The 14,197-nt window shown below is 40.0% G+C and overlaps 1 long non-coding RNA gene across 1 annotated transcript in view; it reads right to left on the reverse strand.

Annotated features, from left to right (window-relative positions):
* Window positions 1–6,565: 6,565 nt before the first annotated feature.
* The window catches only part of LOC134337525 (uncharacterized), a 38,186-nt gene continuing 30,554 nt past the window's right edge, over window positions 6,566–14,197 (reverse strand). The window contains exon 3 of the long non-coding RNA XR_010016016.1: window positions 6,566–8,953. This is a non-coding gene — a long non-coding RNA (uncharacterized LOC134337525). The remainder of the gene's footprint in view (window positions 8,954–14,197) is intronic.

A 14,197-nucleotide genomic window follows, 5' to 3' on the forward strand; every position in this document is an offset into this window, starting at 1 on the left:
CTTCTTCATTTTTCTAACGTGTGAATAATTTTTTCCAAAATTTCATGGGACATCTGATAATTAAACCAGAAGAGAACTGATGTAATCATAAGCAATGGAACCAATCAGAATTGTCAATCCTGCAACATTTCAAGGTGAGATCTAACACTGTTTGTTTATCACCTCTTTTAAGAGCCATGATAAGATCCATGTGCAATTATTTGGGAATTGACACCAAGACTTGGTAGGATACTAAGTAAAGATTGATCAGAAGTTTTTTTTTGAAGGTTAGAAGAACAGTAAAACACCAGAGGAAAAGAATAGTTTAGTTAACAGAATCAAAGAAGTTAAAGAGCCATATTTTGATGGTCAGACTTGGGAGTCTGCGAATATAGCCATAAACAAGGTTGTGAAGGTAACAAGAGCAATTGAAACTTTATTAGTGAGAATATTAAAATACGTATGTTAAACTTGTGTGCGCCATTAAACTTGAACATGCCAGTTGTTACACTCCAAATTTAACTCCATTTTAGTTTTTCTCATGATAGCAATTAACTTTTTTTAAAGATTCTTTTTTAATTTTAGACATATGGCTCAGTACCAGACTCTTCTGGAATTAACCTACTCACCTGTACGCTTGCATTGTTGGAGGTAACTGGAGCACCCAGAAGAAAGCCATGCTGTCACAGAGAGAACTTACAAACTCCTCACAGGCAGTGGCCGGAATTGAACCCCAGTCGCTGGCACTGTAAAACATTGCACTAACCACTAGTCTACCGTGCCACCCAACGGCTTTTTACGTGGCAGCCGTTCATTAGACATTTCAAATGAATAATTCAAGTGGTCATTATGTATCTGCAGGCCTTAATAATACACGTTATCAACTATTCATCTGCATATGCATCACAAATTAGCCCAATCCTATCATAATCTGACTCTTATTAGGTTTTACGGACCCAACAACATGAGTTCAGTCTCTGCAGCCCAGTCAAAATGAGGAGAGAGTGCAACTAAATCAGGCATGACGACTGAATGGTTCTGTCATTGTGGAGGGCAGGCAGTCAATTCAAAATCTGCCCAGTTTCCCACTGGTATACAGAGACTAGGGAAGGTGCTTGGCTGATTTTCCCTTTCCTAAACTCAGCCCAATGAACAGTGAAAGCTGTTTTAGCTGAGATCAGCTAGAGGAACTCTGCATTTCCTGTAAGGTGAAATGTCAATAACAAGGAATGTGAATTCCTCCAATAATGTTTCCTGACCAAGCATTTTCTGGTTTTTCTTAAACTTTCCACCATCAACAGTGGCTTGCTTTTGTTAAGAGACTGGGAAAGGTCTTTGAGTTTTATAACTAGCTGGCAAATTTTCCATTTTTAAAGAAGCATTCTTAGACTCATATTATCTGGAAGTCTTATCAGTACCAGAGTTAATAATAAGGCTGCAGATTAGTGATTGCACATTATAATTATCATCTCTTTAATTACAGTGTGAAGTCATTCCATGCAAAATCTTGCAGCTTCTCTAATTAGAGAAGATGCAATCCTATGGCGTGATTGTTAAGTCTATTTCTTGTGCCTTGTATGTATTGCAATAGTTTATGGCTCTGCTGAATATTTGATACACATTTTATTTGTAAAACTTTTTTCTTCATTGATAAAGGTGAAAAACATATAAATGCCTAAAATCAGAAACAGCAAAACTGAAGATTTGAGTACACTGCAGGTTATTTAGAGTAAATGCGGAGAATAGACAATGGTGGGAAATGAGCATATTCCGAAGAACACCAGCTTTATAAAAAACTTGACAGACCTGTGGTGCACTTCTGACACTGTTTAGCTTCTGTGGGTTTTTTTGCCTCCTTTGGTGTTACAATTTTTACTTCATCTCAGGAGACAATGAGTGTTTATTGTGTGCAGTTCCACCAACACCAGCCAAACCCAAGTGGCCAAACTTCAAGTGTAGGCCAAGAGGATGGGTGACTGCAGTTAATCTGACTTGTGGTTTTCCATTTCTATTAGCACTAGAAAGTGCAGTATTGTCACATGTACCAAGATGCAGTGCAAAATTTTGTTTTGCATGATATTCATGCAAATCATTTCAAGCGTAAGTACATTAAGGTAGGGCAAAGGGAAAAACAATAACAAGATGCATGATGTATTGTCATAGTTACAGAGAAAGTGGAATGCAGGTAAACAAATAGATGCAAGGGTCACAGTGAGGTAGATGGAGAGATCAATAATTCATCTTCAGTGTGCAAGAGATCTGTTCAAGAATCTGAGCCTAGCCATTGTCTAGGACAAACACACAGATGTTGTCACTTGAACAATATGTCAGATAGTGACTGGCTCATGTGCAATCCACCTCAAGATCCTGTTCCCTTAAACAAACTCACATCCTGCCTTTCATAATCCATCACCTCTTAACCCTAATTGAACTTACTTTCTCCTTCTGGATTTCCTCAGGCTCTGGAATCCTCCAAACTTCTTCATTCCTCCCCTTTTTAATGCACCATCGAAAGTCATGTCTTTATCTATATAGATAAGGAGTGTCCAAACATCTGTACTTGTGGGATTGTTTTCAGATTAGAGCAGAAGGCCACATGTAAAAGTTCCTGTGAGTGCATAAACCCTTAGCTGGATGTCAAACAACATACAATGCTCATTTGAAATCACATGTAAATGCCTACTGTAGTTGTGATCTCCACAAATGTCATGGAGTTGAAATACTGAGACAACCTAATTGAAGAGATGGGGTCTTCTTCAGTGTAAATTAAAGGGGCTGAGTTCAGAGTCCAGACTCCTCCAGATGACTGTGGCTTTTACTCTTTGGGAGATTACTGGTTACCCAAATGTGCACCTTCCCTTTCTGCTGATTACCCCAAATGACCCACCCAGTAATTATCTCCTTGAAGTCATCCTTTCTCCAAATCTTCACCTCACTATTCCTGTTTAACTTTCCAACTGCATCCCACCCCTCCAAATATCTTGATTGCCTATCTGATTGCATACCCTCCACACTCAGATCTTGTCCCTTTCCATTCTCCATCTATTAAGAATTTCTTTCCACCCCACCACTCTCTCTCAGATTGCAATACCTCCTGCAAACAAACTGCAAGTCTCCACTGTCCCAATTGTCTTTTGATCCCAACTTCTCACCTCTGCAAGCTAGTTCTGTTTGACCCCTCCCCATGATCTACTGCCAAGCCTCAATAGTTGTTCCAACCGTGGACCCTGTTATTTTCTCTGACACCCTCCATAATCTTCCATTTCTGCAGCCGACTTGTCACAGAGCACTCTGTGAAACTCTGCTTTCCTCTATCTATAATATGCCCCCCAGTGACATTGAGTCAAATGCATTGTCGAATATCTGAGCCAGTAGATTATTCAGTCATGAATGCCATGGTGAAGGTTTTATCTACAGGCCATAAATTTGATGTCCCTGATTTTTAATCTCAAGCATTCCCTCCTTAATGTTGTCATCTCCCTCTCCTTTTTGTATCACTCCTTAAAATCTATTTCTAGACATATTCTTGGTCCCCCTTCCTAATATCTCTGTCTCTGGGTTAGAAACAGTACTTACCTGATTACAAGTCTGTGAAGCACCTTAGGATATTTTGCTGTATTAAGTGTGATAGGAATATGCAAACAATGCAACTTGTCCAAGAAGAAGTGATAAAATTGAAGAGAGGAAGCAAATCGAAAGTGAACATAATAATAATTTACGTCTGATGCCTGGTTATAAACAGAATAATAATACACAATACACACAAAGAATACCTCAAGACCATAAGGCACAGGAACAGAATTAGGCTATTCAGACCATTTAGCTCTGCAAATATCTGAAAAATCTTTTGGTATCCTCTTTTATATTATTGGCTAGCTTACCTTTATGTTTCATCTTTTCTTATTACTTTTTTTAATTACCTTCTGTTAGTTTTTAAAAGTTTCCCGATCCTCTAACATCCCTTGAATTTTTGCGATATTATCTGCACTCTCTTTTGCTTTTATGCTGTCTTTGACTTCCCTTGGCTGCGAAGGTTGCCTCATCCTCTCTCCAGAATGCTTCCTTTTCTTTGGGATCTATCTATCTGGCACCTTCTGAATTGTTCCCAGAAATTCCAGCTATTGCTGTTCTGCCATTATTCCCTGCTGGTATCCCCTTCCAATCAACTTTGGCCAGCTCCTCTCTCACATCTCTGTAATTCCCTTTACTCCACTGTAATACTGATACATATAATTCTATCTTATCCCTTTCAAACTACAGAGTGAATTATATCCTATTATAATCACAGGCTCCTAAGGGTTTCTTTACCTTAAGCTCCCTAATCAAATCTGGTTCAATACACAACATCCAATCCAGAATTATCTTTTCCCTAGTTGACTCAACTGCAAGATGCTCTAAAGAGCCAATTTATAGGCATTCAACACTCCCCTCCCTTGTGATCCGGCACCAAACTAGTTTTCCCAATCTACGTACCTGCATGTTGAAACTCCCCTTTTATGTGCTTTTTTTATCTCCCATTGTAATCTGTACCCTACATTCTGGTTACTGTTCGGAGGCCTGTATATAACTCCCATCAAGGTTTTTTTTTAACCTTGCAGTTTCTAATTTGACCCATAGGATTCTACATCTTCCAATCCTATGTCACCTCTTTCTGAGGATATGGTTCCATTTTTCACCAATGAAGTTAGATCTTTTTTTAGGTTATGAGGACACTCAGTCCTCGTTTATTGTCCCACTCCCTCTGCCTATTGCCTGTCCTTTTGATACGATGAGTATCCTTGAATATTAGGCTCTCAACCATGATCTTTCTGCTACAACTCAGTGAGGCCCACAGTGTCGTATCTGGCCATCTCTAACTGCCTACAAGATCGTCTCCCTTATTCCACGTATTGCATGCATTCAAATATAACACCTTCAGACCTGTATTCACATCCCTTTTTGATTTTGCTCCCATGTTACACTTCATCTCATCCCACTGACTGCAATTTTGCCCTATCATCTACCTGTCCTTCTTCACAGTCTCCCCTGTACCTCCTGTATACCAAATGGCCCATGCTTGGCCCTTTCAATCTGATTCCCAAACTCCCAGCCAAATTAGTTTAAGCCCTCTCCAACAGCTGTAGCAAACATGCTCGCAAGAATATTGGTCCCCCTTGGGTTCAGGTGTAACTCTTCCTTTTTGTGTAGGTCATTTGTTCCCCAGAAGAGATCCTAATGAACCAGAAATCTGAAATCCTGCCCCTGGCATAAATTTCTCAGACACACATTCATCTGCCAAATCATCCTATTCTTACTCTCACTGTCACGTGGCACAGGCAGCAATCCAAAGATTACTGGACTGAGGTCCTGCTTTTCAGATTTCTACCTAACTTCCTATATCCTCCCTTTAGGACCTCATCCCTTTTCCTACCTATGTATTGTGACTTCCAGCTGTTCACTGTCCTCTTTTAGAATGCTGTGGACCCAATCCGAGACATCCCTCACCATGGAAATTGGGAGGTAGCATACCACCTGGGTGTCTCTTTCACAACCACTAAATCTCCTGTCTGCTCCTCTAGCCATGGAATCCCCTATCACTACTTCAGTACTTTTCTACCCCCTTCCCCCCTGAGCCACAGAGCCAGAGACCTGACTGCAGTGGCTTCCCTTTAAGACCATAAGACAAAGGACCAGAAGTAGGCCATTCGGCCCATCGAGTTGCCTATTCTGTATAAGAATTATCTTACAAGGATTGTAGGATGAGCTATGCTACATAATCTACACTAACACCTTAGAAGATTAATATTTAGAAACTAGAATTTACCCCAGTTCCCTGAACTTGTGACTTTACTGCCATCTGAAGTTTCACTTATATGGAACCCTCAATATGAGAAAAATCCCAAGATATTCCAGATTTTGAATCCATTTATTTTTCCTTTCCATATCATCTGTCCTGAAGGCATTGGGTTATTAGCTTTCTTATTAAAAAATAAAGAACATGGCTTGGAGTGTCGATCTTGGATGAGTTTGCTATCGAGGGTCATACGTTATTTTGTTAGGTCGTTGAATACTTCATCATCCATAGCTATTGAGACAGATATACTAACATAACTAATAAAGAAATGTAATAAGCACCTTAAAAGGAAAGATACAAAGTAATAGACCAAATAATAAATAACCAGGACTAGAATAGGGAGCTTCAATTGAAAAGCTAGAACCAACTCAAATATAATGGACTGGCTTGAGTGTGTTATGTTCTGCATGAGCTAAGTTTCGCAGGCAAAGAATGCTTCCTCATACTTCACATAAGGTGACCATTCTTTATATGCCAATATCATCAGGCCCTATAACTATGGGATGAATCAGAGTGGAGCTTCATTGACCCTCACTCACATTCAAACGTCCATTTTCCAGCGGAAGACTTTAGTTGGTGAACTGATCTGGCTGAGCTCTTTCCCACAGAATGTGATGAGGGCAGAGGCGTTCCTTTCAAATGTGCAGCGTTGAGATTAGGTTGTTTGACAGCTCTCATCTGCCAAAGGTTCATGCGTGCTTTCTGTAAAATGTTTATTTCAATGTCAAGAAGTTAAAATAAAGATATCAATTAAAGCCCACGATTGAAATAGTTCCAAGAGTTGTTTAGGATAATGATGTAACATTTTGTGTTATTTATAATTGGAAACAACAATAAGCAGAATAAGCAGCAGATTGTGATCTCAGTGGGAATGCCATCTTGCTGCATAGAGTATCCTTTATTATTAAGCAATTTATTATGTTTAAATAATATCTCTGTCCATACCCTATGTACTGTTTATTATTTTCAGAATATTGACATTAGAACCATTTTGTTGAAACTCTATCCTCTCTCTCAAAATCTGTCATTTATACTATTAATGTCACTTAGTTAATTTCATTTAGAACTTTATTGATTTCTCGCAGTATTATCATCCTGCTGGAGTAATAATTTGATAAGTACGAAGCACCATCAGATATAAAAACTTTGATTCACTGGAGATTCTTGCTATTCAGCTGCAGGAAGATATTTCCTGTACTCTAAATTCTGTTCTCAGCCAACATTCAAGCATAATATTTTCACTTGAGTTTATTGCATATTTTTTCATTAATTTCAAAATAAGCATTATTCATAAAATAGGAATAAGAAATAAAAATATACAATAAACAGTGCATTGTTTTCTTTGCATTCGTAGTGTTCCCCAGTCTATACATTCTCAATGTAATCAGTTATCTACATTTGTACTGTGAGCATGTTCTGTGATCTAAGAGGTATTTACTAATGTCTAAACTGGTTTCTAGTGGCAGAAGGACCTTTAGCAGCAGTCTTTGCATTGGCTACATCAAGCTTCAGCACATGCCTCATCACTTAACCCTGCAGTCTGGAATGGAGTCACTGGAAAGTGATTAGGAGCAGAAAGCCTGACCAATTACCTAGAGAATCATCCCTAGAGAAGGCTGAGTATTATTTGTTGTCATACGAATAAAGTCAATGCTCTTAATGACATACATTGACTCCTTGACTGACAGGACCTCAATTTTTAAAATTTCCTTCTTGTTTTCAGATCCCTCTCTTTTCCTGCAGGTTATTTGGAAATAAGCTGTAAATTTTTATTGGAAGGAGTCAAATGTAGATTTCTAGGAGAAAATCATTATGGATTTGAGCGGGGACAGTTTACCCCTGAGAGCTACAGCAATGGAAGGAATCAAAAATGGAATCTAATGGTCTCCATAATGACAAAAAAAGTCAATTAGTTCCTCACACTTGTATTAGAATTGAAGGTGGAAGATATCAGGAAGAGGGGTTTAGGAAGATGTCTTACCACTGAGAAAAGAAGCCAGAGATTATCATTTTATTCCTGGATGATCCTGGAATAATTTTCAATCTTGGCAAGTAAAATCAGGAGTAGCAGTACTCAATGTAATCCAAGCAATGAAAATGAAAAAAATAAAACTAGTTGTATTTACAGTACATGAAATTACATATTCCAGGACCTATCCTGTGCTAGTTTTTAATCCTGACATCTTTCAATCACTCATCTTTCCAACTTAACTGACACATCACTAACTAGATCATCCGTTCCCCTTTTCTGCAGTCTACCACTTTGATGTTGTTCATCCTGATAAATCAGACCATGCAGACAGTCCTTTGAACATTGCCTCCTGTATCTTTATTCCCTACCTTATATTCGTCTATTTCATGTCTATTAGCAGGGTACTGTGCTAATTCACACCAAATTCCCCAAACAGCCTCTATTCTGACCTCTCTTATGGCAAGAGTTTACCAAGGGGACAAAGGAAAAGATTTAAGGATGAGCTCAAAGTCTCCTTAAAAGCATGCAGTACCTGTACTAACTGTTGGGCCTCTGTGGACAATATGGAGAAGAAACATCTGGTATGACATTAAGAACATCAAATCCATGCGTTGTGGACACTCAGAACCCCTGTGTAAACAGCAGAAGGTGCACGCCACCTCACAGACCTGTATTTGTAGGTGGGTTTGACAGAGTGCTTGAGAAGCACACTAACAGGAATCTTGTTCTTAGTCATACCCACTTTTACACAGTTTCATTGTGTCATAGAAACAGGACTTGAAGCACAGAAACAGGCATTCACACACACAATGTCTGTAACACCCACTGATCTTCCAGTTTTTTAGATTAAATTGAGCCTTGAAGGCTGCTAATGGAAGCTATGGTAGAAAAGGGTGTCTACTGCTACCAGGACAACAACAGTTCATTTTGCCACCAGTTGTTACATTAAGGCCAAATGCAAAACATCCAAATCCTAAATTAAATCAGTTGCAATCATTAATACCAATTTGTTTTAGAAAGTCAACTAAAAATAATACAATGGCTTGCTTGAGTGATGTAAAGTCAAATAGACCAGAAGATGCCTGATTCACTGGGTTTTAGAGAAGTGAGATCCATGACTGAGTGTTCTGCAATCTTCATTGTCCAATTCACACATTCAGAATGATCACCTAGTGAGAGAGCAGAATACACAAAAGAACATAATTTTCAATACTAAGATTTTAAGACAGAATTTTCTTTGCAGCCACACTAACATAACCCATGAAAACTACCCCATTATTTATTTATTTTGAACAGTTTATTTGTTTTTTTTTTAAATTTTGTAGTAACTTTATGTCTTTCCACACCATACAGAGCAAAAGAATCTCTTCCCATCCTGTTACTTGCAAAAATGCCATTCCCTTCTCTCAAATCCTTCATCTCTGCCATATCTGCTGTCAGGATGAGGCTTTTCATTCAGAACGAAGAAGCTGTCCTCCTTCTTCAAAGAAAGGGGCTTCCCTTCCTCCACCATCAACTCTGCTCTCAACCACATCTCTTCCATTTCATGCACGTCTGCACTCACCCATCCTCCTGCCACCCCACCAGGGATAGGGTTCCTCTTGTCTTCATCTACCACTCCATGAGCCTCTGCATCCAGCTCATAATTCTCTGTAACTTCTGCCATCTCTAATGGGATCCCACCACCAAGTACATCTGCCCCCCTCCCCACTTTCTACGTTCCACAGGGGTCGCTCACTATGCAACTCCCCAGTCCATTCATCCCTCCCCACTGAACTCCCTCCTGGCACTTATCCTTGTAAGTGGAGCAAGTGCTACACCTGCCCCTACACCTCCTCCCTCACTACCATTCAGGTCCCCAAATAGTCCTTCCAGGTGAGGTGACACTTTACCTGTGAGTCTTTTGGGGTCATCTGTTGTATCCAGTGCTCCCGGTGTGGCCTCTTGTATATCAGTGAGACCTGAGGTAGATTGGAAGACTGCTTCACCAAGCACCTACACTTCGCCCCCCAGAAAAAGCAGGATTTTCCAATGGCCCAAACACAAGGAAACCTGCAGATGGCTGGAAATTCAAGCAACACCCACAAAATACTGGTGGAACACAGCAGACCAGGCAGCATCTATAGGGAGAAGTACAGTTGATGTTTCAGGCCAAGACTCTTCGTCAGGACTAATTTTCCAGTGGCCACCCATTTTAATTCCACTCCCCATTCCCATTTTGACATGCCCATCCATGGCCTCCTCTATTGTCACAATGAGGCCATGGAGCAACAACTTATATTCCGTCTGGATAGCCTCCAACCTGATGGCAGGAACATCAATTTCTCGAACATGTGGTCATGCCCTCCCCTTCTCTATTCTTAATACTCTTTTCCCTCTCTTGCCTTATCTCCTTACCTGCCCATCACCTCTCTCTGGTGCTCCTCCCCCTTTTTCTTTTCTCCATGGACTTCTGTCCTCTCTTATTAGATTCCCCCTTCTCCGGCCCTGTATCTCTTTCACCAATCAACTTCTCAGCTCTTCACTTCACCCCTCCCCCTCCCAATTTCCCCTATCATCTCGTGTTTCTCCCCACCTTTTAACTCTGTCTCCTCATCTTTTTTTCTCTAGTCCTGATGAAGTGTCTCAGCCTGAAACATTGACTGTTTACTCTTTTCCATAGGTGCTGCCTGGCCTGCTGAGTTCCTCCAGCTTTTTGTGTGTGTGGCAAATGAACAAATGCTATGTCATATAAGTCAGTGATAATAAACCTGATTCTGATTCTGAGGAATTTGGTGAGAACTGTGAGATTTAGCAGAGAGCCTGTTGTGCCTGTGCATTCCCATATCTCCTTTGAAACCAAATATATCCAAGAGAGTAAAAGCCAAGACTTCCCACTGTTTGACCCTAGGTCCAACAAATCTCTGGATCATGCCGTCCTGCAAGTGGGTGAAAATGAGCATTGGCTTGACAGCAGTGTCCAGTATAATGATCAGGATCCCAATAAATGAGATAGATATTTTTGTTAATTGGCATTCTTCCATTGTTGGGGAGTTGAAACTGGACAATTGCTCTCCTTTGTGTCCTTCACCAACCCCACCTTCCTTCAGTTCTCTAGTTGCATCTCTCCATAGGTAATTGGCTGTGTATGTGTGTGTCTGTCTGTCTGGAATCATAGAGCACAGAAAAATGCCACACTGCCCACTATGTCAGTGCCAACAATAATGGACCTATTCATAACAACCCCATTTTGCAGCATTTGACTCCTAGCCTTCTATCCCTTGGCAATTCACGTACACATCTATGTACTTATTAAGTGTTGTGTGAGTGCCCGTTGTGTGGGTTCTTTGTCCATTCAGAAATCAGATGATGGAGGGGAATAAGCTGTTCCAGAAATTTTGAGTGTGGGTCTTCAGATTTCTGTGTGTACCCATTCCTTGTGGTAGCACTGAGAAGAGGGCATTTGTCCTCAGATCCCTCCTATGCCTCTTACCCCTCACCCTATACCTTTGTAGGCTAGTTTTACTCATCCGCCCCGGGTGATTTTGGTCACTTATACAGTAAGTCAATGCCATGCAAATGATGTATTAATTTGCTGGCCTTTCAAGAGCCATAAGGAATCACAGCAGGAAGCCTGATTGGAGTGTCACTGATGGGATTGCATCAAGGAATTTTCAGGGCTCACCATGGAAGAATAATCCCTACAAGCCCATTGGCATAGCTTTGCTGAAGACTGTAACATAGCAACAGGGAATGTCCCATAATTAAATCAGTTTAGTAACCTACTGTCCTAAGGCTGCAGAGACCATTCTCAAAACAATTTAGGAAGAATGGATTTGATTACCTGGAATAACCTTCAAATGAAGCAATTACAAAGGAAGCAATGAAGTTGTGCTTCATAATATTTAATCTTGAAATCAACATTATTAGTGTTAGATTTTCTTATTTCCAGAACTGTTCCTTAATTATGCACTAAAACCCAAATAAATAACTTGTATTGTCTTTATTTTATGAAAATGGGATACAGCTGCTGAGAACTACAATGCAGAAGCTCTAAATGTATTCTAACCAATACCATCTCTTGGTCCACTTTGACTTTTATTATTTATAAACTTTATCTGGATTCCTGGTTTTCATGCTGGATATAACAACTCAGTTACTGCTTAGCATGATTGTTGTTGTCTTAGCTTCCTTTTATTTCTGCGTCAGTCAGTCTCATTCAAGGTATATTTTGTCCAGCAAATTCATCTTATAGTTTCTGTCATTCTGTAGCTCAGATGGTGCACTCATATCCATCATAAGGGATGAAGCTTGGATTAATAAGGTGTGAGTCTTTGGCATTTGATAAGTGTCTGCCTGACTGTTTAGATAAGTCTTTCTATGAAATCAAGTCTTTTCGGATAGTATGGGGATGATGACACAATTGTGAACAGAAATGCAAACTCTCTGCATTAACATTATGTTCTTCTTAGGTATTCTCTCGCGATTAAGGATGAATTACTTTCACTTCAGGTTTGTGAATTCTAATGTGGTTAATTGATCCAATATGGAAACTGTAGATTCTTCCATAGGTGGGGCAAACAGTGTTGGATGAGGCAAGCAGATGGATATTTTGTGAGACGGTCTTCTCCTGCTGCTACACAGGCTGTGTTCTGATGAATAACCCAGAGATTCTCAGTGCTTCTTCTCAATTTTTAGTGCACATAGGCCAAAGATTCTGAGGAATCATTGAACGTGTTGTATTTTCTCAAGTAGGCTTTGAGAATGCCCACTATACTCTGGATGAATTGAATTCTGTTATCATACACGAGTTTCTCATGAAACCCTTTCTGGAAATAGGATCATATTCTTGTGGTCAGTGTTGTGGCTCTCAAATCCTTTATCATTCTGAGAAATGGGAACTTTGGAGTAATAGCTTACAGCTATGAGATACCATTTCTTGCTGTGCATGAACACATCAGCACCCAGGAGATGCCATGACCTGCGCAATATCTTATGAACCATCTTCTCTTACAAATGACCTAATTTCTTCTTTATCAACTGGTCATCATGTATCTTCTGGAGTAATTCTCCTCCCATATTTTGGATACTTTATTTAGGATCAAGCCAGCTGAAGACCACAATGCAGAATAACCAATAATGTTTTAATGCTGGCTTTACTGGTTTCATCATTTCAACCACCTCTTGATCACTTGCTGGCCAAACATCTGTAACTTTTTGTCCTCAATAGCCTCTTCTCTGATCTAATGTGTTTTGTTGATGTCACATTAACTAGGTATTCGGTATTCATACCTAAATCTCTCAACTCTAGTCATGGAGTCCTAGAGCACAAAACAGATCCTTTGGCCCACAAAATTTGTGCCAATAATCAAGCACTCATTTACACTAATGCTGCAGTAATGGGCTCTATCTCAAATAACAATGATTCAGAGTACTGGAAGAAAATGACAACAACCTTTCCCTCAATGTCAACAAAATAAAAGAGCTGGTCATTGACCTCAGGAGAGGGGTTGGTGCCCATGCTCCTGTTTACATCAACGGTTCTGAGGTTGAGAGGGTTGAGAACTTCAAGCGCCTAGGAGTGAACATCACCAATAACCCCTGTTAGCCCAACCACATTGATGCCACTGTCATGAATGCTCATCAGAGCCTCTATTTCTTTAGGAGGCTAATGAAATTCGACATGTCCCTTTTGACTCTCACCAATTTTTATCAATGCAACATAGAGAGCGTCTTATCTGGATGCATCGTGGCTTGGTATGGCAACTGCTCTGCCCATAACAACAAGAAGCTGCAGAAAGTGGTGGGCACTTCTTAGCACACCATTGAAACTAACCTCCCTTCCATAGACTCTGTTTACACTTCTTGCTGCTCCAGTAGAGCAGCTAGCATAGTCAGGGACCCCATACACTCCAGACATTAGTTCTTCTCTCCCCTTCCATCAGACAGAAGATACAAAGACCTGAAAGTACATACCTCCAGGCTCAAGGTCAGCTTCTATCCCACTCTTATAAGACTATTGAATGGTTCCCTAGTACAATGAGATGGTCTCTTGATCTCACAATTTACCTCATTCTGATCTTCTACTTTATTGTTTACCTACACTGCACTTTATCTGTAACTGTAACATTTTATTCTGCACCCTGTTATAGTTTTACCTTGTACAATCTCAATGCACGTTTGTAACGGATTGATCTGCATGAACAGAATGCAAGGCAAGTTTTTTTCACTGTAGCTCAGTACATGTGACAATAATAAATTGACCAGTTCTTTATTCATTTGTCAGCATTTAGTTTGAACCTGACTTTTCTGATCCTTCCCATGGGCCTGTGGCAATGACAGTCATGGAATTAGTCATCTATTCCATGGAAAGGGTGTCATCTGCCTTATCCACTGCTCTCCTACATTCTTTCTAAGTTTCATGTCATTTGAAA

This window comes from Mobula hypostoma, chromosome 24, assembly GCF_963921235.1.
Source record: "Mobula hypostoma chromosome 24, sMobHyp1.1, whole genome shotgun sequence".
In the NCBI taxonomy this organism is placed as follows: domain Eukaryota; kingdom Metazoa; phylum Chordata; class Chondrichthyes; order Myliobatiformes; family Myliobatidae; genus Mobula; species Mobula hypostoma.